We start from the raw sequence: 14,506 nt of genomic DNA, 5'->3' as shown, positions 1-14,506 counted from the left end.
GGCGTCCGCGGCGGAGGCAGAGGAGGGTGGCGATGTAGGCAATGGCAACCGCGTGGATGGCTCCAGGGCGGCGATGGCGGCGGCGACAATGGGGGCTTTGACGGTGGGCACTGGGGAGCGGGGAGCGCTGGCGGCGGCGGCGGTGGCGGGAGAGGGCGTGAGGGCGGTGGTGGCGCGGAGGCCGGGAGAGCAGAGGCGGGAGATTGAGGGAGTACGGCAAGGCCGGCGGCTGGGGTGGGGGCGGGGGAGAGGGCGGTGCTGGAGGCGGGGATGGGGAGAGGGGTGATGGCGGCGGCGGCAGCGGGGAGAGCAGAGGAGGCTGAATGAGGGAGTATGGCGTTGGCGGCGGCGGGGTCGCGGACGGGGGCGAGTGCAGCGCTGGCGGAGGGGGTGGGGAGCGTGGTGATGGCGGCGGCGGCGGCGGCGGCGGCGGCGCAGAAGCGGGGGCTGATCATGAGCAGCGCTGGCGGCGGCGGCGGCGAGGGAGGGTTGCGAGGTCGGCAATGGCGTCGGCGGCGGCGTTGTGTCGGCGGGGGCAGGAGGGAGGGCAGCGCTGGCGGGGGGTGTGGGAAACGCGGTGATGGCGGGGGCTTTGGTGGTGGCGGCGGGGGCCAGGGCAGCGCTGGTGGCGGCGGCGGCGGCGGCGGCGGTGGCGACCGCCGCTGGGCCAAGGGATCCGGATGACGGCCTGCGGGACTGAAGAGGACGAAGAAGAGTGTGTGGGGGGGGGAGCACTGGCCGACGGGCCTGGTGTGCCGCCGGGGCTGCCAGCTTGTAGTGCCGGGTGGCTGACCGGCCTCTGGCCAGGGGGACCTTCGGCTGGCTGGGCGGCTGCAGAGGGGCAAGGGGCGGCAGGGGTTCGGAGGGAGCCACGCCGGGGCGGCGATGCAAAAGGAGAGGCGAGCAAAAGCCTACAGGTGTTCCCAGGTGGTCTCCCACCCAAGTACTAACCAGGCCCGACCCTGCTTAGCTTCCGAGTTCAGACGAGATCTGGCGCGTTCAGGGCGGTATGGCCTTAGGCGCTGGACCCGGCTCCCGGCGCTCCAAGAGCCTGCTCCCGGCCTGCCTCCTGAGCGCGCGCCATGCTGCTGGGCCGCTCGGGTGGCGAGCATGTCTGCCTGAGCGCCTCCCGCCCGCTCCCCGCCTCCTCCGGACGCCGCTGGTGTGGGCGACGGGCTACTCCTGGCACACAGCGAGGCCCCTTCGCGCCCCCCCAGTGGCTCCACGGGCCTCGGTCACTTCCCTGACTGTGACAGATATCTGGGCGCCCGGGCATCCTGGGACTCCCCAGGCCCCGAACGGCTTTTACCCCGGGCCCCTACCCCAACCCCTCTCATCCCCCATCCCAGCCCCACAACCGCACAGCCCCCCTTGCTGCTGGACTGCCCCCACCTCTCAGGGCCACCGAGGGGGGCGCAGGGTCCTCTCAGTCCCCTCCGGCCCTAGGGACGTGCAACCCAGGCCCTGGCCCTGGCCGGCCCCACCCACTGGCCCAAAGCCAGGGAGAGCCACCCGCGCCACCAGGGTGCAGGAGCTCCGGTCTGCAGCCACCCTTCGTCACAAGCCTTCAGTCTGGGCCCTCGCCCCTCGTCAGCACCCGGAGTCCCGCCCGACCTCCGGTCCCTTCAGTGGCTACACGTCACGTCTCCTGACCCGGGGAGGTGAGAGAGGCCAGAGACGGAGCAAGAGAGTGGCGGAGAGAGACAGACGGGGACTGGGGACAGACTCCCAGAGAGCAGTTTGAGGCTCTGGGCCTCGCGTGGAGGGGTGCTGCGTGGGGGCTGCATGGTCATCAGCTGTGACCGCTTGGCCATCAGCTGTTGCCAGTTGGCCATGGGCCCCCGGAGGTGCTGCGTTGGCCAAGCTAGGAAGCGCGGGTGGTGGACTGCAAATTGCAGAGGGGCGCGGATTGCAGTGGGCCGGCTTGGTGGGTCGACGGTCGGTGTGTCGGTGGGTTGGCAGAGAAACGGCCGACCGGTTGGGGATCGGGCGGCTCCGGCCTGCCGTGTCTCCAAGCCAGCCGCCCGTGAGAAATGGTGCTCTCAGCCCCCTATCCGTGGCTCCGTTGGTGTTCCTTCTTGGCCTCACCATATCCTGCGTTCTTGTGCGGGGACGGGGACTAGAGTCCCCGCAGGACAGGGACCGACAGACAGAACGGGAGGAGGCGTAAGAGGGAGCGAGATGGAAATATACACGTATATGTACACGTATGTATCCCGACATACAGAGAGACATGGACAGAGACAGAAAAAGGGGGCTGGCTCGCGGGAGAGAGCTCCTGAGCGAGAGGCAGAGCCCAACAGGCACGTCACAGAGCCAGAGAGACGTGGGGGGGCCGGGGGGGAGGGACGCACAGGCGGGCACATGGACTGGGACAGACTCGCTGAGGCTGTGTTGAAGTGGCAGCCTCTCCACCGGAGTGTGGTCGTGCCCGGGGCTGGGCTCCACTACAGAGGCAGTGCCCGGGTATTGGCAGTCACCCTTGAAGGCCCCGGGCCAGGCCGGAGGGCCAGTGGGCTCCGAGCCCCGCCCAGGGACCCCCCCCAAGGGAGGAGAGTGGCAGCCCACAGGCACCCTGGTTGTGAGGGTTGTGTGCCTGCGTGCCTGCACTTCCCCTTGTGGTGGTCTCTCCTGGAGTCCAAGGGCGTGCGGTGTGTTTGGGTGCTGCTCCCTCTGTCCCCTGGTTTGACCCGGCTCTTTGTGCCCTGTGTGTTGGGGCCACCACGAACGGCGGGAAGGGAGGGCTCCTGGCTCTTGTGGGCGATGGGAGGGGGCGTGCGGGGGTGTGGGTAGAGGTGCCTGCCGGCGGAGACACAGGCTTGGATAACTGCTGCAGGCTGACGGCCTGCCTCAGCGAAGAGGACTAAGAAGAGGGTGTGGGGTGGAGCCCTGGCCGACGGGCCTGGTGTGCGGCCGGGGCTGCCAGCTTGTAGTGCCGGGTGGCTGACCGGCCTCTGGCCAGGGGGACCTTCGGCTGGCTGGGCGGCTTCAGAGGGGCAAGGGGCGGCAGGGGTTCGGAGGGAGCCACGCCGGGGCGGCGGCGCAAAAGGAGAGGCAAGCAAAAGCCTACAGGTATTCCCAGGCGGTCTCCCATCCAAGTACTAACCAGGCCCCTCCCTGCTTAGCTCCCGAATTCAGAGGAGATCGGGCGCGTTCAGGGTGGTATAGCCGTCGACGCTGGGACCTGGCTCCCCGCGCCCCAAGAGCCTGCTCCCGGACTGCCTCGTGAGCGCGCGCCATGCAGATGCTCCGCTCTGGTGGCGAACATCGACCCGCTGGCCGGCTCCGCCGTCACCGCGTCCCCGTCCAGTCCGGCTCCCCGCCTCCTCCGAATGCCCCTGGCGTGGGCGGCGGGCCACTCCTGGCCCGCAGCGAGGCCACTTCGCGCCACCGGAGGTTCCATGGGACACTGCCATTTCCCTGATGGTGCCAGAAGTCGTGGAACTCTGGCATCCTGGGATTCCCCAGGACCCAGACCGGCATACACCCCGCCCCCCTACCGCCACCAGGTTTACCCCCAACCGCACCCCCAAGACTGGTGGAGGCCTGCACCAGCAGGCAGCCCTGGGCCTGGGAGTTGTGGGAGAACCCCGCGGCGGCGGCGGCGGCGGCGGCGGCGGCGGCGGCGGCGGCGGCGTCCGCGGCGGAGGCAGGGGAGGGTGGCGATGTAGGCAATGGCAACCGCGTGGATGGCTCCAGGGCGGCGATGGCGGCGGCGACAATGGGGGCTTTGACGGTGGGCACTGGGGAGCGGGGAGCGCTGGCGGCGGCGGCGGTGGCGGGAGAGGGCGTGAGGGCGGTGGTGGCGCGGAGGCCGGGAGAGCAGAGGCGGGAGATTGAGGGAGTACGGCAAGGCCGGCGGCTGGGGTGGGGGCGGGGGAGAGGGCGGTGCTGGAGGCGGGGATGGGGAGAGGGGTGATGGCGGCGGCGGCAGCGGGGAGAGCAGAGGAGGCTGAATGAGGGAGTATGGCGTTGGCGGCGGCGGGGTCGCGGACGGGGGCGAGTGCAGCGCTGGCGGAGGGGGTGGGGAGCGTGGTGATGGCGGCGGCGGAGGCGGCGGCGGCGGCGCAGAAGCGGGGGCTGATCATGAGCAGCGCTGGCGGCGGCGGCGGCGAGGGAGGGTTGCGAGGTCGGCAATGGCGTCGGCGGCGGCGTTGTGTCGGCGGGGGCAGGAGGGAGGGCAGCGCTGGCGGGGGGTGTGGGAAACGCGGTGATGGCGGGGGCTTTGGTGGTGGCGGCGGGGGCCAGGGCAGCGCTGGTGGCGGCGGCGGCGGCGGCGGCGGTGGCGACCGCCGCTGGGCCAAGGGATCCGGATGACGGCCTGCGGGACCGAAGAGGACGAAGAAGAGTGTGTGGGGGGGGGAGCACTGGCCGACGGGCCTGGTGTGCCGCCGGGGCTGCCAGCTTGTAGTGCCGGGTGGCTGACCGGCCTCTGGCCAGGGGGACCTTCGGCTGGCTGGGCGGCTGCAGAGGGGCAAGGGGCGGCAGGGGTTCGGAGGGAGCCACGCCGGGGCGGCGATGCAAAAGGAGAGGCGAGCAAAAGCCTACAGGTGTTCCCAGGTGGTCTCCCACCCAAGTACTAACCAGGCCCGACCCTGCTTAGCTTCCGAGTTCAGACGAGATCTGGCGCGTTCAGGGCGGTATGGCCTTAGGCGCTGGACCCGGCTCCCGGCGCTCCAAGAGCCTGCTCCCGGCCTGCCTCCTGAGCGCGCGCCATGCTGCTGGGCCGCTCGGGTGGCGAGCATGTCTGCCTGAGCGCCTCCCGCCCGCTCCCCGCCTCCTCCGGACGCCGCTGGTGTGGGCGACGGGCTACTCCTGGCACACAGCGAGGCCCCTTCGCGCCCCCCCAGTGGCTCCACGGGCCTCGGTCACTTCCCTGACTGTGACAGATATCTGGGCGCCCGGGCATCCTGGGACTCCCCAGGCCCCGAACGGCTTTTACCCCGGGCCCCTACCCCAACCCCTCTCATCCCCCATCCCAGCCCCACAACCGCACAGCCCCCCTTGCTGCTGGACTGCCCCCACCTCTCAGGGCCACCGAGGGGGGCGCAGGGTCCTCTCAGTCCCCTCCGGCCCTAGGGACGTGCAACCCAGGCCCTGGCCCTGGCCGGCCCCACCCACTGGCCCAAAGCCAGGGAGAGCCACCCGCGCCACCAGGGTGCAGGAGCTCCGGTCTGCAGCCACCCTTCGTCACAAGCCTTCAGTCTGGGCCCTCGCCCCTCGTCAGCACCCGGAGTCCCGCCCGACCTCCGGTCCCTTCAGTGGCTACACGTCACGTCTCCTGACCCGGGGAGGTGAGAGAGGCCAGAGACGGAGCAAGAGAGTGGCGGAGAGAGACAGACGGGGACTGGGGACAGACTCCCAGAGAGCAGTTTGAGGCTCTGGGCCTCGCGTGGAGGGGTGCTGCGTGGGGGCTGCATGGTCATCAGCTGTGACCGCTTGGCCATCAGCTGTTGCCAGTTGGCCATGGGCCCCCGGAGGTGCTGCGTTGGCCAAGCTAGGAAGCGCGGGTGGTGGACTGCAAATTGCAGAGGGGCGCGGATTGCAGTGGGCCGGCTTGGTGGGTCGACGGTCGGTGTGTCGGTGGGTTGGCAGAGAAACGGCCGACCGGTTGGGGATCGGGCGGCTCCGGCCTGCCGTGTCTCCAAGCCAGCCGCCCGTGAGAAATGGTGCTCTCAGCCCCCTATCCGTGGCTCCGTTGGTGTTCCTTCTTGGCCTCACCATATCCTGCGTTCTTGTGCGGGGACGGGGACTAGAGTCCCCGCAGGACAGGGACCGACAGACAGAACGGGAGGAGGCGTAAGAGGGAGCGAGATGGAAATATACACGTATATGTACACGTATGTATCCCGACATACAGAGAGACATGGACAGAGACAGAAAAAGGGGGCTGGCTCGCGGGAGAGAGCTCCTGAGCGAGAGGCAGAGCCCAACAGGCACGTCACAGAGCCAGAGAGACGTGGGGGGGCCGGGGGGGAGGGACGCACAGGCGGGCACATGGACTGGGACAGACTCGCTGAGGCTGTGTTGAAGTGGCAGCCTCTCCACCGGAGTGTGGTCGTGCCCGGGGCTGGGCTCCACTACAGAGGCAGTGCCCGGGTATTGGCAGTCACCCTTGAAGGCCCCGGGCCAGGCCGGAGGGCCAGTGGGCTCCGAGCCCCGCCCAGGGACCCCCCCCAAGGGAGGAGAGTGGCAGCCCACAGGCACCCTGGTTGTGAGGGTTGTGTGCCTGCGTGCCTGCACTTCCCCTTGTGGTGGTCTCTCCTGGAGTCCAAGGGCGTGCGGTGTGTTTGGGTGCTGCTCCCTCTGTCCCCTGGTTTGACCCGGCTCTTTGTGCCCTGTGTGTTGGGGCCACCACGAACGGCGGGAAGGGAGGGCTCCTGGCTCTTGTGGGCGATGGGAGGGGGCGTGCGGGGGTGTGGGTAGAGGTGCCTGCCGGCGGAGACACAGGCTTGGATAACTGCTGCAGGCTGACGGCCTGCCTCAGCGAAGAGGACTAAGAAGAGGGTGTGGGGTGGAGCCCTGGCCGACGGGCCTGGTGTGCGGCCGGGGCTGCCAGCTTGTAGTGCCGGGTGGCTGACCGGCCTCTGGCCAGGGGGACCTTCGGCTGGCTGGGCGGCTTCAGAGGGGCAAGGGGCGGCAGGGGTTCGGAGGGAGCCACGCCGGGGCGGCGGCGCAAAAGGAGAGGCAAGCAAAAGCCTACAAGTATTCCCAGGCGGTCTCCCATCCAAGTACTAACCAGGCCCCTCCCTGCTTAGCTCCCGAATTCAGAGGAGATCGGGCGCGTTCAGGGTGGTATAGCCGTCGACGCTGGGACCTGGCTCCCCGCGCCCCAAGAGCCTGCTCCCGGACTGCCTCGTGAGCGCGCGCCATGCAGATGCTCCGCTCTGGTGGCGAACATCGACCCGCTGGCCGGCTCCGCCGTCACCGCGTCCCCGTCCAGTCCGGCTCCCCGCCTCCTCCGAATGCCCCTGGCGTGGGCGGCGGGCCACTCCTGGCCCGCAGCGAGGCCACTTCGCGCCACCGGAGGTTCCATGGGACACTGCCATTTCCCTGATGGTGCCAGAAGTCGTGGAACTCTGGCATCCTGGGATTCCCCAGGACCCAGACCGGCATACACCCCGCCCCCCTACCGCCACCAGGTTTACCCCCAACCGCACCCCCAAGACTGGTGGAGGCCTGCACCAGCAGGCAGCCCTGGGCCTGGGAGTTGTGGGAGAACCCCGCGGCGGCGGCGGCGGCGGCGGCGGCGGCGGCGGCGGCGGCGTCCGCGGCGGAGGCAGGGGAGGGTGGCGATGTAGGCAATGGCAACCGCGTGGATGGCTCCAGGGCGGCGATGGCGGCGGCGACAATGGGGGCTTTGACGGTGGGCACTGGGGAGCGGGGAGCGCTGGCGGCGGCGGCGGTGGCGGGAGAGGGCGTGAGGGCGGTGGTGGCGCGGAGGCCGGGAGAGCAGAGGCGGGAGATTGAGGGAGTACGGCAAGGCCGGCGGCTGGGGTGGGGGCGGGGGAGAGGGCGGTGCTGGAGGCGGGGATGGGGAGAGGGGTGATGGCGGGGGCGGCAGCGGGGAGAGCAGAGGAGGCTGAATGAGTGAGTATGGCGTTGGCGGCGGCGGGGTCGCGGACGGGGGCGAGTGCAGCGCTGGCGGAGGGGGTGGGGAGCGTGGTGATGGCGGCGGCGGCGGCGGCGGCGGCGGCGCAGAAGCGGGGGCTGATCATGAGCAGCGCTGGCGGCGGCGGCGGCGAGGGAGGGTTGCGAGGTCGGCAATGGCGTCGGCGGCGGCGTTGTGTCGGCGGGGGCAGGAGGGAGGGCAGCGCTGGCGGGGGGTGTGGGAAACGCGGTGATGGCGGGGGCTTTGGTGGTGGCGGCGGGGGGCCAGGGCAGCGCTGGTGGCGGCGGCGGCGGCGGCGGCGGTGGCGACCGCCGCTGGGCCAAGGGATCCGGATGACGGCCTGCGGGACCGAAGAGGACGAAGAAGAGTGTGTGGGGGGGGGAGCACTGGCCGACGGGCCTGGTGTGCCGCCGGGGCTGCCAGCTTGTAGTGCCGGGTGGCTGACCGGCCTCTGGCCAGGGGGACCTTCGGCTGGCTGGGCGGCTGCAGAGGGGCAAGGGGCGGCAGGGGTTCGGAGGGAGCCACGCCGGGGCGGCGATGCAAAAGGAGAGGCGAGCAAAAGCCTACAGGTGTTCCCAGGTGGTCTCCCACCCAAGTACTAACCAGGCCCGACCCTGCTTAGCTTCCGAGTTCAGACGAGATCTGGCGCGTTCAGGGCGGTATGGCCTTAGGCGCTGGACCCGGCTCCCGGCGCTCCAAGAGCCTGCTCCCGGCCTGCCTCCTGAGCGCGCGCCATGCTGCTGGGCCGCTCGGGTGGCGAGCATGTCTGCCTGAGCGCCTCCCGCCCGCTCCCCGCCTCCTCCGGACGCCGCTGGTGTGGGCGACGGGCTACTCCTGGCACACAGCGAGGCCCCTTCGCGCCCCCCCAGTGGCTCCACGGGCCTCGGTCACTTCCCTGACTGTGACAGATATCTGGGCGCCCGGGCATCCTGGGACTCCCCAGGCCCCGAACGGCTTTTACCCCGGGCCCCTACCCCAACCCCTCTCATCCCCCATCCCAGCCCCACAACCGCACAGCCCCCCTTGCTGCTGGACTGCCCCCACCTCTCAGGGCCACCGAGGGGGGCGCAGGGTCCTCTCAGTCCCCTCCGGCCCTAGGGACGTGCAACCCAGGCCCTGGCCCTGGCCGGCCCCACCCACTGGCCCAAAGCCAGGGAGAGCCACCCGCGCCACCAGGGTGCAGGAGCTCCGGTCTGCAGCCACCCTTCGTCACAAGCCTTCAGTCTGGGCCCTCGCCCCTCGTCAGCACCCGGAGTCCCGCCCGACCTCCGGTCCCTTCAGTGGCTACACGTCACGTCTCCTGACCCGGGGAGGTGAGAGAGGCCAGAGACGGAGCAAGAGAGTGGCGGAGAGAGACAGACGGGGACTGGGGACAGACTCCCAGAGAGCAGTTTGAGGCTCTGGGCCTCGCGTGGAGGGGTGCTGCGTGGGGGCTGCATGGTCATCAGCTGTGACCGCTTGGCCATCAGCTGTTGCCAGTTGGCCATGGGCCCCCGGAGGTGCTGCGTTGGCCAAGCTAGGAAGCGCGGGTGGTGGACTGCAAATTGCAGAGGGGCGCGGATTGCAGTGGGCCGGCTTGGTGGGTCGACGGTCGGTGTGTCGGTGGGTTGGCAGAGAAACGGCCGACCGGTTGGGGATCGGGCGGCTCCGGCCTGCCGTGTCTCCAAGCCAGCCGCCCGTGAGAAATGGTGCTCTCAGCCCCCTATCCGTGGCTCCGTTGGTGTTCCTTCTTGGCCTCACCATATCCTGCGTTCTTGTGCGGGGACGGGGACTAGAGTCCCCGCAGGACAGGGACCGACAGACAGAACGGGAGGAGGCGTAAGAGGGAGCGAGATGGAAATATACACGTATATGTACACGTATGTATCCCGACATACAGAGAGACATGGACAGAGACAGAAAAAGGGGGCTGGCTCGCGGGAGAGAGCTCCTGAGCGAGAGGCAGAGCCCAACAGGCACGTCACAGAGCCAGAGAGACGTGGGGGGGCCGGGGGGGAGGGACGCACAGGCGGGCACATGGACTGGGACAGACTCGCTGAGGCTGTGTTGAAGTGGCAGCCTCTCCACCGGAGTGTGGTCGTGCCCGGGGCTGGGCTCCACTACAGAGGCAGTGCCCGGGTATTGGCAGTCACCCTTGAAGGCCCCGGGCCAGGCCGGAGGGCCAGTGGGCTCCGAGCCCCGCCCAGGGACCCCCCCCAAGGGAGGAGAGTGGCAGCCCACAGGCACCCTGGTTGTGAGGGTTGTGTGCCTGCGTGCCTGCACTTCCCCTTGTGGTGGTCTCTCCTGGAGTCCAAGGGCGTGCGGTGTGTTTGGGTGCTGCTCCCTCTGTCCCCTGGTTTGACCCGGCTCTTTGTGCCCTGTGTGTTGGGGCCACCACGAACGGCGGGAAGGGAGGGCTCCTGGCTCTTGTGGGCGATGGGAGGGGGCGTGCGGGGGTGTGGGTAGAGGTGCCTGCCGGCGGAGACACAGGCTTGGATAACTGCTGCAGGCTGACGGCCTGCCTCAGCGAAGAGGACTAAGAAGAGGGTGTGGGGTGGAGCCCTGGCCGACGGGCCTGGTGTGCGGCCGGGGCTGCCAGCTTGTAGTGCCGGGTGGCTGACCGGCCTCTGGCCAGGGGGACCTTCGGCTGGCTGGGCGGCTGCAGAGGGGCAAGGGGCGGCAGGGGTTCGGAGGGAGCCACGCCGGGGCGGCGGCGCAAAAGGAGAGGCAAGCAAAAGCCTACAGGTATTCCCAGGCGGTCTCCCATCCAAGTACTAACCAGGCCCCTCCCTGCTTAGCTCCCGAATTCAGAGGAGATCGGGCGCGTTCAGGGTGGTATAGCCGTCGACGCTGGGACCTGGCTCCCCGCGCCCCAAGAGCCTGCTCCCGGACTGCCTCGTGAGCGCGCGCCATGCAGATGCTCCGCTCTGGTGGCGAACATCGACCCGCTGGCCGGCTCCGCCGTCACCGCGTCCCCGTCCAGTCCGGCTCCCCGCCTCCTCCGAATGCCCCTGGCGTGGGCGGCGGGCCACTCCTGGCCCGCAGCGAGGCCACTTCGCGCCACCGGAGGTTCCATGGGACACTGCCATTTCCCTGATGGTGCCAGAAGTCGTGGAACTCTGGCATCCTGGGATTCCCCAGGACCCAGACCGGCATACACCCCGCCCCCCTACCGCCACCAGGTTTACCCCCAACCGCACCCCCAAGACTGGTGGAGGCCTGCACCAGCAGGCAGCCCTGGGCCTGGGAGTTGTGGGAGAACCCCGCGGCGGCGGCGGCGGCGGCGGCGGCGGCGGCGGCGGCGGCGGCGTCCGCGGCGGAGGCAGGGGAGGGTGGCGATGTAGGCAATGGCAACCGCGTGGATGGCTCCAGGGCGGCGATGGCGGCGGCGACAATGGGGGCTTTGACGGTGGGCACTGGGGAGCGGGGAGCGCTGGCGGCGGCGGCGGTGGCGGGAGAGGGCGTGAGGGCGGTGGTGGCGCGGAGGCCGGGAGAGCAGAGGCGGGAGATTGAGGGAGTACGGCAAGGCCGGCGGCTGGGGTGGGGGCGGGGGAGAGGGCGGTGCTGGAGGCGGGGATGGGGAGAGGGGTGATGGCGGCGGCGGCAGCGGGGAGAGCAGAGGAGGCTGAATGAGGGAGTATGGCGTTGGCGGCGGCGGGGTCGCGGACGGGGGCGAGTGCAGCGCTGGCGGAGGGGGTGGGGAGCGTGGTGATGGCGGCGGCGGAGGCGGCGGCGGCGGCGCAGAAGCGGGGGCTGATCATGAGCAGCGCTGGCGGCGGCGGCGGCGAGGGAGGGTTGCGAGGTCGGCAATGGCGTCGGCGGCGGCGTTGTGTCGGCGGGGGCAGGAGGGAGGGCAGCGCTGGCGGGGGGTGTGGGAAACGCGGTGATGGCGGGGGCTTTGGTGGTGGCGGCGGGGGCCAGGGCAGCGCTGGTGGCGGCGGCGGCGGCGGCGGCGGTGGCGACCGCCGCTGGGCCAAGGGATCCGGATGACGGCCTGCGGGACCGAAGAGGACGAAGAAGAGTGTGTGGGGGGGGGAGCACTGGCCGACGGGCCTGGTGTGCCGCCGGGGCTGCCAGCTTGTAGTGCCGGGTGGCTGACCGGCCTCTGGCCAGGGGGACCTTCGGCTGGCTGGGCGGCTGCAGAGGGGCAAGGGGCGGCAGGGGTTCGGAGGGAGCCACGCCGGGGCGGCGATGCAAAAGGAGAGGCGAGCAAAAGCCTACAGGTGTTCCCAGGTGGTCTCCCACCCAAGTACTAACCAGGCCCGACCCTGCTTAGCTTCCGAGTTCAGACGAGATCTGGCGCGTTCAGGGCGGTATGGCCTTAGGCGCTGGACCCGGCTCCCGGCGCTCCAAGAGCCTGCTCCCGGCCTGCCTCCTGAGCGCGCGCCATGCTGCTGGGCCGCTCGGGTGGCGAGCATGTCTGCCTGAGCGCCTCCCGCCCGCTCCCCGCCTCCTCCGGACGCCGCTGGTGTGGGCGACGGGCTACTCCTGGCACACAGCGAGGCCCCTTCGCGCCCCCCCAGTGGCTCCACGGGCCTCGGTCACTTCCCTGACTGTGACAGATATCTGGGCGCCCGGGCATCCTGGGACTCCCCAGGCCCCGAACGGCTTTTACCCCGGGCCCCTACCCCAACCCCTCTCATCCCCCATCCCAGCCCCACAACCGCACAGCCCCCCTTGCTGCTGGACTGCCCCCACCTCTCAGGGCCACCGAGGGGGGCGCAGGGTCCTCTCAGTCCCCTCCGGCCCTAGGGACGTGCAACCCAGGCCCTGGCCCTGGCCGGCCCCACCCACTGGCCCAAAGCCAGGGAGAGCCACCCGCGCCACCAGGGTGCAGGAGCTCCGGTCTGCAGCCACCCTTCGTCACAAGCCTTCAGTCTGGGCCCTCGCCCCTCGTCAGCACCCGGAGTCCCGCCCGACCTCCGGTCCCTTCAGTGGCTACACGTCACGTCTCCTGACCCGGGGAGGTGAGAGAGGCCAGAGACGGAGCAAGAGAGTGGCGGAGAGAGACAGACGGGGACTGGGGACAGACTCCCAGAGAGCAGTTTGAGGCTCTGGGCCTCGCGTGGAGGGGTGCTGCGTGGGGGCTGCATGGTCATCAGCTGTGACCGCTTGGCCATCAGCTGTTGCCAGTTGGCCATGGGCCCCCGGAGGTGCTGCGTTGGCCAAGCTAGGAAGCGCGGGTGGTGGACTGCAAATTGCAGAGGGGCGCGGATTGCAGTGGGCCGGCTTGGTGGGTCGACGGTCGGTGTGTCGGTGGGTTGGCAGAGAAACGGCCGACCGGTTGGGGATCGGGCGGCTCCGGCCTGCCGTGTCTCCAAGCCAGCCGCCCGTGAGAAATGGTGCTCTCAGCCCCCTATCCGTGGCTCCGTTGGTGTTCCTTCTTGGCCTCACCATATCCTGCGTTCTTGTGCGGGGACGGGGACTAGAGTCCCCGCAGGACAGGGACCGACAGACAGAACGGGAGGAGGCGTAAGAGGGAGCGAGATGGAAATATACACGTATATGTACACGTATGTATCCCGACATACAGAGAGACATGGACAGAGACAGAAAAAGGGGGCTGGCTCGCGGGAGAGAGCTCCTGAGCGAGAGGCAGAGCCCAACAGGCACGTCACAGAGCCAGAGAGACGTGGGGGGGCCGGGGGGGAGGGACGCACAGGCGGGCACATGGACTGGGACAGACTCGCTGAGGCTGTGTTGAAGTGGCAGCCTCTCCACCGGAGTGTGGTCGTGCCCGGGGCTGGGCTCCACTACAGAGGCAGTGCCCGGGTATTGGCAGTCACCCTTGAAGGCCCCGGGCCAGGCCGGAGGGCCAGTGGGCTCCGAGCCCCGCCCAGGGACCCCCCCCAAGGGAGGAGAGTGGCAGCCCACAGGCACCCTGGTTGTGAGGGTTGTGTGCCTGCGTGCCTGCACTTCCCCTTGTGGTGGTCTCTCCTGGAGTCCAAGGGCGTGCGGTGTGTTTGGGTGCTGCTCCCTCTGTCCCCTGGTTTGACCCGGCTCTTTGTGCCCTGTGTGTTGGGGCCACCACGAACGGCGGGAAGGGAGGGCTCCTGGCTCTTGTGGGCGATGGGAGGGGGCGTGCGGGGGTGTGGGTAGAGGTGCCTGCCGGCGGAGACACAGGCTTGGATAACTGCTGCAGGCTGACGGCCTGCCTCAGCGAAGAGGACTAAGAAGAGGGTGTGGGGTGGAGCCCTGGCCGACGGGCCTGGTGTGCGGCCGGGGCTGCCAGCTTGTAGTGCCGGGTGGCTGACCGGCCTCTGGCCAGGGGGACCTTCGGCTGGCTGGGCGGCTTCAGAGGGGCAAGGGGCGGCAGGGGTTCGGAGGGAGCCACGCCGGGGCGGCGGCGCAAAAGGAGAGGCAAGCAAAAGCCTACAGGTATTCCCAGGCGGTCTCCCATCCAAGTACTAACCAGGCCCCTCCCTGCTTAGCTCCCGAATTCAGAGGAGATCGGGCGCGTTCAGGGTGGTATAGCCGTCGACGCTGGGACCTGGCTCCCCGCGCCCCAAGAGCCTGCTCCCGGACTGCCTCGTGAGCGCGCGCCATGCAGATGCTCCGCTCTGGTGGCGAACATCGACCCGCTGGCCGGCTCCGCCGTCACCGCGTCCCCGTCCAGTCCGGCTCCCCGCCTCCTCCGAATGCCCCTGGCGTGGGCGGCGGGCCACTCCTGGCCCGCAGCGAGGCCACTTCGCGCCACCGGAGGTTCCATGGGACACTGCCATTTCCCTGATGGTGCCAGAAGTCGTGGAACTCTGGCATCCTGGGATTCCCCAGGACCCAGACCGGCATACACCCCGCCCCCCTACCGCCACCAGGTTTACCCCCAACCGCACCCCCAAGACTGGTGGAGGCCTGCACCAGCAGGCAGCCCTGGGCCTGGGAGTTGTGGGAGAACCCCGCGGCGGCGGCGGCGGC

General features: G+C 70.0%; 8 pseudogenes; all 8 read right to left on the bottom strand.

Moving 5' to 3' along the window:
* Positions 1 to 901: 901 nt before the first annotated feature.
* Positions 902 to 1,021, bottom strand: LOC148758107 (5S ribosomal RNA; annotated as a pseudogene).
* Positions 1,022 to 3,056: 2,035 nt separating this feature from the next.
* LOC148758106 (5S ribosomal RNA) lies at positions 3,057 to 3,176 on the bottom strand (annotated as a pseudogene).
* Positions 3,177 to 4,534: 1,358 nt separating this feature from the next.
* Positions 4,535 to 4,654, bottom strand: LOC148758105 (5S ribosomal RNA; annotated as a pseudogene).
* A 2,035-nt stretch (positions 4,655 to 6,689) lies between these two features.
* On the bottom strand, positions 6,690 to 6,809 carry LOC148758104 (5S ribosomal RNA; annotated as a pseudogene).
* Positions 6,810 to 8,165: 1,356 nt separating this feature from the next.
* Positions 8,166 to 8,285, bottom strand: LOC148758103 (5S ribosomal RNA; annotated as a pseudogene).
* A 2,035-nt stretch (positions 8,286 to 10,320) lies between these two features.
* On the bottom strand, positions 10,321 to 10,440 carry LOC148758102 (5S ribosomal RNA; annotated as a pseudogene).
* Positions 10,441 to 11,798: 1,358 nt separating this feature from the next.
* Positions 11,799 to 11,918, bottom strand: LOC148758101 (5S ribosomal RNA; annotated as a pseudogene).
* Positions 11,919 to 13,953: 2,035 nt separating this feature from the next.
* Positions 13,954 to 14,073, bottom strand: LOC148758100 (5S ribosomal RNA; annotated as a pseudogene).
* Between the last annotated feature and the right edge of the window lie 433 nt (positions 14,074 to 14,506).

The sequence above is a fragment of the Rhinolophus sinicus genome, chromosome 6 (assembly GCF_057876585.1).
Source record: "Rhinolophus sinicus isolate RSI-liver-muscle chromosome 6, RSI-T2T, whole genome shotgun sequence".
Taxonomy (NCBI): domain Eukaryota; kingdom Metazoa; phylum Chordata; class Mammalia; order Chiroptera; family Rhinolophidae; genus Rhinolophus; species Rhinolophus sinicus.
This window is presented reverse-complemented; position numbering and strand designations above follow the sequence as displayed.